The following is a 14089-nucleotide window of genomic DNA, read 5'->3' as shown; positions in this document are numbered from 1 at the left end:
TTTAAGAGTTAGGAACAGAAGAGGGAAAAGCCAGAGCTGATGATGAAACTTAGCATGTGCTCATCCTAGGGTATCTGTTTTTATGAGCAGCATCTGGATTCACTGACATCTCTGCTGTATCTGTTGTTAAATATTTTGAAAACTGCTCGTGGGAAAAAGTCTTTTCAAAGACATCAGCAATCTTCTGTCTTTAAAAATGGAAACTTTGATTTGACTCTGGGCTTGGGAGAGAGAGATCACCAAAATGGGTGAGAAAAGAGATGTTGGTGGGTGTGATTAAGCTGGAGCTGTGTTTTTTAAATTTATTTTTAATTGGAGTATAATTGCTTTACAATGTTATATTAGTTTGGAGCTGTGCTTTTAAGGTCACTAACCTCTGGGCTAATAGAGGTGTGTTCATGTTACAAAGGAAATTAACTGTCCCCTTGTCCTGTAGGGAGGGATATTTTTGAGGAGAAAATTACATGTTTGAGAGTTGCCTGCAAAGGATGAGGATGGATAGAAAGCAATGAAAAGTGCTACTGTAGGGAAGTGGGTTACTCTGGGATCAAGCAGCAGTGCCTGTGGGCCCAGGTAACAAAATATGACATAGAATTGGGGCAAGGACCCCCACCCCCAGCCACCTCTGCTCACACACCATGTGAACTTGGGAAAGCGGAAGGAGGATTATCTTGGTATTGAGCACTTTCCCAGGAGCCCCTTTCATCAGAGCAATGGTGGAGTCATCTCAGGACAGAGGTGTCCTTCCCAACCAAGGGAAGATGTACATAGTTTGGTGGCGTTTGTGTGAGCAATCTGCTTTTTTGGTACCCTCACTAATACTTGGTATCCATCAAGAACTTGTACAGTTGCAAGTGACAGAAATTAAACTCCAATTGGCTTAGCCCAGAAGGAATTTATTGGCTCAGAAAATTGGGAAGTCCAGAGATTTCCCTGGTGGTCCAGTGGTTAGGACCCAGTGCTTTCACTGCCGGGGCCTGGCTTCATTCTCTGGTTGGGGAACTAAGATCCCGCAAACCACATAGTGAGGCAGAAAAAAAAAATAGTGAGAAATCCAGGAATAGTAATGGCTTCAGGCACAGCTTGACCCAGAGGCTCAAATGATATGATCAGGTGTTTTTGCCTTCCCTGTCTCATAAAACATTAAAAGTGAGAGATGTGGATTCAGGTAGTGATGATCAGTGGATAAGATCATTAGAGATCATAAAGGCTGATGAGGAAATTTGCAATGAAGTGTTCAGGCTGTCATCACCTGAATTCCCTGACCAATCGAAACATTCAGTTAACAGTGGGACAACCAGACATTGTGAGGCCTCTGTGATGGATTCTTATGAAAAGATCGAATCTGAATCTACTTAAGCTTTGTGTTAGTTTGGGTTCCCCCTGAAGCAGCCCTAAGATGAAAATTCAAGTACACATAATAAATTTTGGAAGTATTCCCTGGAAATGCTGGTAGTGGAATGAGAAAGTGAGACAGGGAAGGGAAGACAGCCAGTAAAAGCTGAGTTATCTAATGAGTTACCACTGTGGGTGATTAGAGCTTAACCCTGGAACCCTCAACCCAGGAAATCTGGAAGCCAGTGTAAACTAGTCCCTCAGAGTCATCCCACCCAAGGGATGGGGTACAGGAATATTTATATAGCAATTCTTATAAGTCACTGGTTAAGGGATATTCCTGGGGGTTGGGGGAGATTTGAATCTCTAGCACTTCTGACCCATGGATCCTGGTAGCTGAGACAATCTCCAGGTACAGAAATGCCAAAACTGTCAGTTCATACTGAAGTGATACAGGCAAGAGGACAGGCAGGGGGCCCAATGTCTACTACGAGTCTTTAAAGCTCTCTGTTATTTACAAGAAACACAAGGGATGGGAAACAAGTTAAAGGATACCATGGGAACATTACATAATGACAAAGGGGTCAATGCTCCAAAAGGACTAGCAATCCTCAACATGTACGCACCTAACAACAGAGATTCAAAATACACAAGGCAAAACCCATAAACCTGCAAGGAGAAAAAAAAAATACATATCCAATACATATCCAAAAATACACATCCAGTATTACAGTTGGAGAATTCAGCACCCCCTATCAGTAACTGACAGATTGAGCTGGCAGAAAATCATTACAGCACCATCAGTCAACTGGATATAATTGACATCTATGGACTACTTCATCTAACAACAGCAGAAAATACACTCTTCTCAAGCTTACTGGCAACATTCACCAAGACAGACCATATTCTAGGTCATAAAACACACCTTAACACACATAAAAGAATAGAAGCCATACCATATATGCTCTTAGACCATGATGGAATTAAACTAGAAATCAGTAACAGAAAGATAACTAGAAATTCCCCAGATACTTGGATATTAAACAACATATTCTAAATAACAGATTAATAGCCTAATAGATTAAACAACACTTCTAGATAACACATGAGTCAAAGAAGTCTTAAGAGAAATTTTAAAAGGTTTCAACTAAACAAAAATTAAAATACAACTTTTCAAAATGTGTGGGATGCCAAGAAAGCAGTGCTTAGAGAAAAATTTATAGAATTGAGTGTATATTTTAGAAAAGAAAAGCACTCTGATATCAATAATCTAAGCTCCCACCTTAGGAAACTAGAAAAAAGAAGAGAAGAATAAATCTAAAGTTGGCAGAAGAAAATTTTAAAAATTAAAGCAATAATCAATGAAATTAAAAACAGAAAATCAACAGAAAATACATGAACCTAAATGACACACAGGTAGCAGACAGCCAAGCCTAGAATGTGGGACATTATCTATGACTTGTTTCTGCAGCAAGTCAGTGGCATGAAAAAGATGCTGGGGAGCGTCCTACATGAAAAGATAGCTTAAAGGTACACCAACCAAATATAATATATGTACTCGTTTGGACCCTAATTAGAACAAGACAACCATAAAAGACTTTCTAAAGACAATCGGGAAAATATGATCCTAACCTGAGATTAGATTATAGCAAACAATTATTGTCAAGTTTGTTAATGTGATAATAACACTGAAGTCATGTAAGAAAAATGCCCATGTTATTAAGAAATGCCCATGGAAATAAGGCTGAAATAACACAATGGCTGGGATTTCTTTTACAATTTTTGGGACTTTCCCATTGATCAGGTGGTTAAGACTCCATGTTCCAATACAGGGGACCCAGGTTTGATTCCTGGTCAGGGAACTAGATCCTGAATGTTACAACAAAGATCCCACGGGCCACAACTAAGATGCAGTGCAGTTAGATAAACAAATAAATATCTATAAAAAATAAAAAATAAAATTCCTCAATGACTATTTTAAATAAAAATAAGGTCTAACCCTGCCCTTCCTTCTCCTTATCTTAATCCTGGACCTGCCAGAGCTTGCATTTCTTTAACATTTAAATAAAATTTAGAATCATAGATTCAGTTCAGTTCAGTTCAGTTCAGTCGCTCAGTCGTGTCCGACTCTTTGCGACCCAATGAATTGCAGCACACCAGGCCTCCCATAGATTACTTGGCACTAATTTTCATATTTTAAAATATTGCATTAAATGGATACATGTATACATTTGGCTGAGTCCCTTCACTGTTCAGCTGAAACTATTACAACAGTGTTTGTTAATCAGCTATACCCCAACACAAAACAAAAAGTTTTTTAAAAATCTGGATTATGTTTGAAGTGTTAGATGGTGAAATGTTAAAAGCATCCAAATTAAATCCATAGCAATCAGAACACTTGCTTTACTAGATTTTGCCAACTGCCAGTCATGTTGGACTGAGCTAATCTGTTCCTCTTTCTGAAACTATTAAGGTAAATAATTAACAATAAAACTTCCTCTTATAAAGGCAAAAAAAATTAAAAACTCAATTGTATTCTATACACAGAAATAAACAAGTGGAAGTTGGAAAATACTGCAATTAAAATACTATTTATTCTGATTACCAAGTTTGGGGGGGCAAGTCCCTTAAATTTTGTGGGAGGGAAGTATCAGTCCTATCATTGTACCTAATTCAAGTCATTTGATTCCTTGCCTGGGGGATGCCCTGCCTGGGGGTGACCAGAGCAGGTCACTGTTTTCCATGTAATTACCCACGGAAGGTTTTTCCACCTTCCACTCTCACCACATCTACGTATTTTACACTCTCTTCCAACCTTCAAGGAGCCACAATGGGAGACAGAGTCCAAATTTAGGACACGGTGGCTTGTGGTTAATTAGGAGCCTGGCCAAGTGGGAACACGCTATTTACAATCCCTGCCTTGATTGGCAGATCCACACTCTCAGGCTGTCTAGAGTCTCATTAGTGTTTTTAAAGCAGCTTTAAAATAGCCAACCCAAGAGCTTGTCTCCTGTTCACACTGCCTTCTTGCTTTCACCCGCTTCTAACCTAATGTAAGCCTCCGTCTCCCACCGCTGCCCCCATCCCTAGGTGGACACCTTATGGGGTTTCTGGGATGGTTTCTCTGTCCGGTCCCCAGCAGAAAACAAGGACAAGATTTGCGTCTTTGTCTGACTGTGCACATGTGTGACCGGCCCTGGCTCTTCGGTGCGAGAATCCTTGTTCAGTGCATAGAGCTGTTTCACATGCTCCTCAAAGCCTCTTGGAAATGAATAAAATGCCACACTTGGAAGAGCCCTAAAGAATAACTGATCCCCAGGCTTCTTAACTCTCTTTATGAGATACACAATGAAAGCTCTAACTTCAGGGGGATCTGGGTTTAAACTCCAGCTCCAGTTGCTGTGGGTCTTTAGACCAGAGACTTAACCTCTCTGAGTCTGAGTCAAATAGGAATAAAAATTATTTGGGCCTACCAGGGTTGTTGAGCTTCTCTGCTGGCTCAGACAGTAAAGAATCTGCCTATAGTGCAAGAGACTCAGGTTCAATTCCTGAGTCAGGAAGATCCTCTGGAGAAGGGAATGGCTACCCACTCCAGTTTTCTTGCCTGGAGAATTCCATGGACAGAGGGGCCTAACAGGCCACAGTCCATGGGGGTCACAAAGAGTTGGACACGACTAACGAAGGCGACTAATACTTTCAGTTTTCAATAGGGTTATTGTGACAGTAAGTGAGATGTCTGTGATGTGCTTAGCATAATCCTTGGAACAAAGTAAATGCTTAATACATGCTGGCTGCAACAATTATCTGAAGAGTCACCTGTACATCTTTGAAAATCTCCGAAAAGCTATGCAAGACCCTTCAGGAAAATATACATAAAATGTTTGCATTCCTTTACTTAAAAAAGAATTAAGTATGTTTTTAAAAATTAATCCATACAGACATGTTACACTGTTATTATGAAATGTATCTTATGAAATATTCATTATTATGAAACAACATATCTTATGAAAAAGAAAGAATAATAAAAATCCTTTATGAGTATAGAGTAAAACAATTTAACAGACAATGTGAAAAGCAGGAGGAAAGCATTCATTTCCTACCTCGTATCAGAGAAGCAGTTCCCAGCATCTCCCCCATCAAGGAATGTTTACGACTCATTTGTTGCTGTTCATTCTCTAAGTCATGTCCAACTCTTTCCGACCCCATGGACTGTAGCCCGTCAGGCTCCTCTGTTCATGGGATTTTCCACGCAAAAATACTGGAGTGGCTTGCTGTTTCCTTCTCCAGGGGATCTTCCCAGCCCAGGCACCAAACCTGAGTCTCCTGCATTGGCAGGCCGGTTCTTAACCACTAAGCCATCAGGGAAGCCGCCGTTCACAGATTACATTCTTGCCAAGACAAGAGAAGCCGTGAAAGATGCACTTTGTTATCCTGTTTCACTTACTAAAATATAGTCAATTCTTTCTCATGTTGTCACATAGACTTCCTACGTATTCATCTTAAAAATCACTGTCTTGTTCTGATTATGGAATTGATATGTGCACCATGGGTAAGTAAATTGAAAAATCATCTCTCATAACTCAACCCTGGAGATAAGTGTTGAGAGATTGGTGTATATCCTTCTGGAATTGCTCAGTGCAGATACTATACATGTAAGCACACACACGCTGAGCTTGGTGAGGTTTCTAAGAGAGATGGTTTGTCATATGGCTGGAGGTAGGACCCTCCACATCCGGCACACCTGGGTTTGCCTCCTGGCTCCATCAAGTTCTCCGGTGACCTTGAGCATCCTTTTAATGTCTCCAAGCCTTATTGCCTCATCTGGAAAGTGGGACAAGCAATAATACCTAGTCTGAAGAATTATTGCAAACATTAGATAAACTGATGCATGTGTATCTCTAAACAAAATGTTTCTCCATCTTGGCACTATTGACACTCTGACTGGAGAATTCTTTGATGCAGGAGACTGGGGCAGGGGGTAATGTCCTGTGCATTGTAGGGTGTTTATTATTATTATGGCTGTGCTGGGTCTTTATTGCAGCGCATGTGTGAGCTACATGATCTTAGTTCCCCCACCAGGGATTGAACCTGCATCCCCTGCACTGGAAGGCGGATTCTTAACTACTGGACCACCAGAGAACCCCCTAAGATGTTTAATAGCATCCCCAACCTCTACCCACTAGATGCCAAGAGCATCCCCTCAGCCCCCCCACCAGTGATGCCAACGAGAGGTCTCCAGACACAAGCACATCCTCCTTCACAGTAAGTGCTCAGTAAATGCCTCTCCTTTCTATAATATTATTATCATTGAGGAACCCTAAAACATTCCATTGCTCAATTAGGACAAAAATACAAACCTACTGGTACTTTAACTGGCTGTGAAGAAGTCCAGTTCTTTTTCGTATTCACAGACCTTCCACAACAACTCTTTGGTTTAACCTCAGACACAAACTTTTCCCTGTAAGAACTTTTCATCTGTGTAATATGAAAATCCTGACGAAATACTGCGTCCAGAACGATAGGACTTGGCCATTTTTATTGGCTCTGTGCCTCCGATCTGTCCTGTCTCCCCAACCCCCACTCAGGTGACAGACAAAGCCAAGTCTGCAATTAACAAGCTGCTTCGCCAGGCCTTAAGTACCTACTTTCTCCTCCCTCATTTTGCAGCGAGGTGTTTTTCCACTGAGCCCAAGGAGGATGGGAATATACGCGCGCATGCGTTTATTCGCAGGCCAGTTAGGATCGAAACCCCCAGGGACAAACTTGGAAAACGACCGAATTAATCACTTATGATCTGCATTCGGTGCACATTATCATAATATTGATATAATACACACACTGTTCTTCGCTTATTTCTATATTGAGAACTCGCCCTGCAGCAATTTTGAGGAAATTTGAGACCCCCGCACCTGGCTAAATGCTCTCTCTCTCTCTCTCTAAATAACCCGGGGTCTCCTGGTTTGCAAGGATCAGACTAAAATGAGTTACAGTTGCCAGAACATTTTTAAGTAGGGAAATAAATTAGAGTGGTAATAATCATAACAATTATATAATAAATGGTAAAAATTGTAGGTTCCCCAGCGTCCTTCATAACTTTATTTTGGTGGTGGTGGAGGGGTGTGTGGAATTTCCATCGTCCGCGTCTGGTGACATCACCAGGCTGAAGAGAGTGGGCAGGTTTTTAAATTCCAAATGTCACCGAGGCGGTGAATGAGGTGGCACTTCGACTTTGTCGAGTTTGCTGGACTTGAGTTATTAAAGACATTGCTTGTAAAATGCAATTTAGGACTTCAGGAGCGTTTCTGGATTGACCATCTCTCTCTCTCTTCCACTTTCTCTCTCTCTCTTTTTTCTCTCTCCATTAAGGAACCCAAGGCAGCCATATCTGTACAAATTATCTACATGCCCACACTTCCAGTAATTCCTGCATCTCCACTTGCAGACTGAAGAAAAAGAGGACTGAAAGAAAGGATGCCTATCACCAAACCAAGACCCTTCTAGAAAGCCCTGACAGCTAGAAACCATGTTTAAGTGCCCTCCCCCACTGCCCTGGCCCCAGTGACCAAACCTGTGTGCTGGGCTGTAGGGTTTTGTCTGAGATCTGTCCCTTCAATAGGCAGATGAAAGTGAATGATTTGATCAGTGCAAATAGGACACAGTTCACAACAACGCTAGTCAACATTAATATGCTAGGTGTGCTAACTGCTTTGCTTGCGTTATCTCACTTTTCCTGTGATGGGGACTGTAGTTATCATGCCCATTTTAGAGATGTAGAAACCTGGGCTCAGAGGATGTAAATCGCTTGCTCAAGCTTACAATAGCTTTAAGCAGGAGGAGTAAGTCAAACCCAGATTCTGGGAGACTCCAGAGCCCCTACTCTTTTTTTTAAACATTATTTATTTGGCTGCATCAGGTCTTAGTTGTGGCCCAAAGGCTTCTCTGTTTGCAGGGTGCAGGCTCAGCAATTGCAGCGCGAGGGTTCAGCTGTCCCCACGGCATGTGGGATCTTAGTTCTCTGATCAGGGGTCGAACCCATGTCCCCTTGCATCGGAAGGCAGATTCTCAACCACTGGGCCACCAAGGAAGTCCCGTGAGCCTATACTCTTAACCACAATGCTATGTTACTAAGACAAGGCTGTATCCTGCAAGATGCGAGGTTTTCAAATCCTAAAGGCATGCTTGCAAGTCTGACATAGTCATGCATGATGTGAACAAATTCTAGCATAACTAGAACACAATTGGTGTGGAATTTAGCCCCAAAAAGCCACTAAATGAGTTCTCTCCATGACAATTTGGAAGAGTCCTTAAGTCAAAAATTAATGCTGCATCTGTTATCATAGTGAAATGAAGGTGAAAGAGGAGAGTGAAAAAGTTGGCTTAAAACTCAACTTTCAGAAAACTAAGATCATGGCATCTGGTCCCATCACTTCATGGCAAATAGATGTGGAAACAATGGAAACAGTGAGAGACTTTATTTTGGCGGGCTCCAAAATCACTGTAGATGGTGACTGCAGCCATGAAATTAAAAGATGTTTACTCCTTGGAAGAAAAACTATGACAAACCTAGACAGCACATTAAAAAGCAGAGACATTCCTTTGCTGACAAAGGTCCATCTAGTCAAAGCTATGGTTTTTCCAGTGGTCATGTATGCATGTGAGAATTGGACTATAAAGAAAGCAGAGCACCGAAGAATTGATGCTTTTGAACTGTGGTGTTAGAGAAGACTCTTGAGAGTCCCTTGGACTGCAGGAAGATCCAACTAGTCCATCCTAAAGGAAATCAGTCCTGGATATTCATTGGAAGGACCAATGCTGAAGATGAATCTCTAATACTTTGGCCACCTGATGCAAAGAACAGACTCACTGGAAAAGACCCTGATGCTGAGAAAGATTGAAGGCAGGAGGAGAAGAGGACAACAGAGGATGAGATGGTTGGATGGCATCACTGACTCCATGGACATGAGTTTGAGCCAGCTCTGGGAGTTGGTGGTGGACAGGGAAGCCTGGCGTGCTGCAGTCCATGGGGTCACAAAGAGTCGGACATGACTGAGCAACTAAACTATTATCAGGCTTAAAGACCCAAAGTGGAGTTTACCCCTTGGCGAGACAGCTGTTCCTTTTCAGAATATGACCAATAGACCATCAGATGAAGTAATCTCCCATACGGTATTCCCCATCTTGTTGGGTCACTTATTCCCAACCTCTTAAGAGCCGTAATACAGCATTCGGAAGCCCAGACTTGGGCTAGACAGTCCTAGGTATGAGAGCTGACTTCCCCTCTAATCAACTCTGATCCCAAGCCGGGGACCCCGCCTCTCTGAACCTCAGTGTGCCACCTGTGAATGGGAGGGCTGCTCACGCTAGCCCATACTGTTGTGCCTTTGCAAAATGAGGAGAAGGCACTTCTTCCTCCCCTTCCTCAAGCCACCCTACTTCCATGTCAGTAATTTGTCATAATACACTAATTTCACTGAAACCAGACACTTTACTGCCATCTGCTGGAAAGCTGTTGTAATAAATACTCATGGGCACAGGCCAGGCTGTGAGTGCCAGCTTTTTTGTGCAGTGCGTGACCTGAACAACTGTACGTGGTTTCCCAAGAATTCCTCACTGGACTGTTGGGAAATTGGATCCCGCCTGCCAAGTGTTTACTTAGCACTTTGGTAAACACGATCCGCAGGTCCTCAGCACATGTTGACTGCTGTATCAAGCTCTGGGCACTTACTGAGAAATCTCAAGGAGCATCTGCTTGAGGTATGTGGTGTTTTTCAGTTCATCTCAGCCCATCTCTCAGGACCTATCCCCTTTAACTCCCAACCCATGCTTTCCAGGCAACTCTGGCTGCCCTGGACGGCAGCTTTCAGTTCCTGAACATGCCTCCTCTCTAGCTTCCCAGCCAGGAAAAAGGAACTGAGAGAAGTTTCTGGGATTGGCTCTGAAAACTCTTTCTGATATTCCTTCAATGCTTTGAACCTCTGAGGCTCCTCAGAGAGTCTTATAAAATGTTTGATATGTTCCATCAGTTTTACCCCTGGCCCGGAGATTCCTGGAATGGATGAAAAACATGGTGTCTTCTGTTCAACAAAAATATCTGAGTGTGAATCTGAGCGTGAATCCTAGCTGTTCCATTTACAAGCTGTGTGTTCTGATGTGAGTACTCTAGCCTTGCTGTGCTTGGGATTCTTTACAGGTGAAAAGATCTACTAATCTATCACCTGGAGGTACCAAGAGAAAAGAAGAAAATGTGTTTAAAGCACTTAAGAGTAAGCCCTCTATAAATCAAAGTAATCATTAAGAGCCAGGAAAATATTTCAGATTTTTAAAGGGCTGTACATTTCCAGCTGCCCATCTGATCTCTAACAACCTTGTTTACTAAACCAAAAGCTAGAACCTCCTATCTGGCAGACCTTCCCCCAAATGCCTGCTTCTGGTGGTTTATAGGAAAAGTCTAAAACTCTAATCACATTTCCTTCTGCATTTAAGGCATCACACAGAATCACATGTGTCCCAGCTTCTGTGGGGCACAGAGTTGCTTCATTCAGGAAGTGTTTTTAACATCACAGCTGTTTCTTCTTCAACAACAAATACTCTTGAGATATAAATGGCCACTAGCTGGGGATCCATCGGCATAGTTTCCCCTCTATGGTACTCAGACTGCCTATACCCAGTCCTTTCATCATTATGTCTTTTTTTTTTTTTCCCCTGGAATTTTAGGCAAAATCAGAACATTCTCTGTTTCCCAGTTTCTCCTCTTATGTTTGCTGTCTGGTCCACCCCCCATCCCTGGCTGCAGACTTCCAGAGCCTTCTCACTCAGCCTGAGAATCTGTGGCTTATTGAAACATTTCTGGGACACAGAGTACATGCCTAGGTTGTTACTGGCTAGAAAACAGCTGGTTTTGGATGATGGTTTAGTTCATTCTGGGGGACATGGGCAGGGCAAGGACGAATTGCCTCGGAAGGCCAATCTACATTCAGATGGTCCAGAAATGCAGGTCCAGAGGCAGCTTCTGCAGTCTCCCTTGGCTGTGTGACCTTGAGCAAGTGGCTTCCCCTCTGAATCCATTCATACTTCCTTTGTCCTGAAACATCCTTAAATGCAAACACGGCAGAACTTTCAGAAACACACACAGTGCTGAAGAACTGAGTCTTTGGCTGGAACCCACCAGGTCTCTGAAGTCCACCATTCAGCTGCTGTGTGACCCTGCATCAGTTGCTTCCCCTCTCTGAGCCTCAGTTTCTTCGTTTATAAAAGGAGGATAAAAGATAGTTTCTATCTCCTGGATCTTGTTGTGAGGATTAAAAGAGATAATGTTTGGAAAGTGCTGGCAAAGTGTCTGACCTGGGGTGAACGCTCCATAAATCTTAGCCATTATTATAAGCCTTTTAATAAAACAGGGGCTTTCTGGGGATTTTTAGGGGGGTGGACAACTACTCATGAGCCAAGAAGCATTTTGGAAAACTGCTTTATTTAACATGTTCTGAATGTATCTGGCTGGACTTTTCCACTTAAAAAAAAAAAATCCCCCAAGGAGGCCACAGACTCGGCACAGCACACAAGCCTGCCCCAGGCCACACAGTAAGCTTCATTTGGGCTCCCAGGAATGAAATCCAGGCCTCTGACCCCGAGTCAGATGGTCCAAGCTCCCTGCTCTCAATCACAGCCAGAGATGTCACAAGGAAACCGTGCCACAACCTAGGGGAGGAAAATGAAATCTCTTGCCTTGATCTGGTCCCGGGGTTCCAGTTCTGGGTGGGGAAGGGGGGCAACCTCAGCACCCTGGAAATCTCTCCTCTCTCCCTTTCCTTCTATTCTGGAGTGCCCTTGTCTCTCTGCAGTACCCCAACCCTCACCCCCCAATATTTCCAAATCAAGACTGGGCCTTTTGAGACTAGAGCAAGGCTTCGCGAAAGACAAGCCCAGATAAACAATCATCAAGATAAATAATATTTTAATGCAGTATATTACAAAAAAAAAAAAAACACTAAAGCCCCCCCGCCCCCAAAAAAGCAGTTCACGATGAACAAAATGTCAGCATTTTAAATAAAGAAAGCAGCAGTGACCACAAGAGGCCTCGATCACCTGCAGTCCACAGGGTAACCTAAGGGAGTGAGATTAAATTCGGCACCCACTCTCCCTTAACCCCACCCCTTCGGATTTCCTGTAAGGGCCACAGCCATAAATTTCCACCTCTCCTCCCCATGCGCGCCCCTCTCCCCACCGAGGTGAGCTGGGGTGAAGAGCACAGAGGCTGCTTGGAAGGCCGGAGCGAGAAAGAGGACTTGGGTGGGACATTCCAACTTTCCATCTTGGGTTTAAACTCCATCTAGGCTCCTCTCCTTAATCAATAAAACAGGAATTAGATTTTTAGCTCCAAGAGTCGCTTCCTGTCGTCCAGTTTATGACCTTGGCCATCTCGCAGCCTTTTAAAGACGCCGGGACTGGCTTCCTCAAATACCTGAGGTCGCATGAGCAGGTAGTAAACAGATTTGCGCGCTTCCTGCGGCTCAGTGGGCGGGGCAAGTTCAACGACCCCACCCCCGCGCGTTCTGGATGCGCTGCGCGCTCCCGCGCGCTGAGAATTTTAAACGTTTTTCTTTGATCGCCTCTATTTAGGGGGTTGAGGGTGGAAGGGGAAATGAGGTGCTGGAGCAAAATTTTTCTGCTCTCTCGCCGCGCGGGCTCTCAGCTCCGCCCTCGCCCAAGGGGGAGGACTTTGAATTCCAGACTCGGAATTCTTCTCTTTTTTGAAATTGATCGATTTTATCCGGGAGCTTCAAATCGAAACCAGGAGAGGGGGCTTTGAAATGTCAAAGAAAAGTAGCAAAAGGAAAAAGGGGGTGGGGTGATGGGGGGTGGTGGGCAGGCAGAAGTTTCCTTTCCAACTGAAAACCGCCTCGCTGGTACCTTTGTAAGGATGCTTAACCTTTTCACCCTTTCCAGGGGTGGTGGTGGGCTTCTTGGAGCTCTTTGAAAATTTGATGAGACCTGTGGACCTTCTCCCTGGGGGAGGGGGTGGGGAAGGCCCCTTAAAGACGTGATAGTTTGTATTCAGTTTCTGGAGGCTCCGGGAGTCCGGATCAGACAGTTTTTTTTGCACAATTCGCGGAAGTTTTTGCAAAACCCTCTGCCCGGCCGTTTGCATTGGAGTGGAACGGTTCCCTATTAAAATTTAGGACGAGACATGTTTGCCAGGAGTAATCGAGACCTAATTTTGAAAAAATTTTTATTTGGAATAAAAAAAAAAAATCCAGCCATGTTCTGGAAGAGGCAAGAGCTGACGGGCACGCCGCCTTCTAGCTGGAGACTGGGGTGTGGCCTCAGACTCGGGGCCTGGAAACCTGGGCCCACTGAAGACTTAGCTGCTGCCCTAGTTTCCTACAAGGCCACCTCTTAACGCTCCAGCAACGTCCCAGTCCTTTTCTTCTGGTCCCCCAGACCTACACTCCCGCTGCGGCTTGCCGCTCAGGGGTTTTCTAAACTTGGCCATCTCGCTCCTTTACCTTTAGGATCAAGCATCAACTCCGAAAGACCCCTGGTGCCCCCTGGTACCTCCTTATCCACTCTGCTTCAGGTGGGCCCTGGGACCAAGAGGATTAAAATAAATATCTTAGAAGTCGTTGAAAACCTGCTGCGAATTGTTTTTAAGTACTGTTTTGAAGACTTCCTAATGACAAGGCACCCCAGGGAGGGACAGGGAAAAAATAGGGACCTGGCTTAGCCCTGGCAGGGCTGAGCCCATTCTGTCCTTTAT

General features: G+C 43.8%; 1 long non-coding RNA gene across 1 annotated transcript; it reads right to left on the bottom strand.

The window, feature by feature from the left end:
• Window positions 1-11827: 11827 nt before the first annotated feature.
• Window positions 11828-12874, bottom strand: LOC110148156 (uncharacterized). Its single transcript, XR_002317078.1, has 3 exons — window positions 12794-12874; window positions 12557-12674; window positions 11828-12030 (listed from the first exon to the last, which is right to left on the bottom strand). It is a non-coding gene; the product is annotated as an uncharacterized lncRNA (long non-coding RNA).
• Window positions 12875-14089: the final 1215 nt, after the last annotated feature.

The sequence above is a fragment of the Odocoileus virginianus genome, chromosome 12, assembly GCF_023699985.2.
Source record: "Odocoileus virginianus isolate 20LAN1187 ecotype Illinois chromosome 12, Ovbor_1.2, whole genome shotgun sequence".
Classification (NCBI taxonomy): Eukaryota; Metazoa; Chordata; class Mammalia; order Artiodactyla; family Cervidae; genus Odocoileus; species Odocoileus virginianus.
Note: the sequence above shows the minus strand (reverse complement) of the source record. Positions and strands in the feature narration are given on the sequence as shown.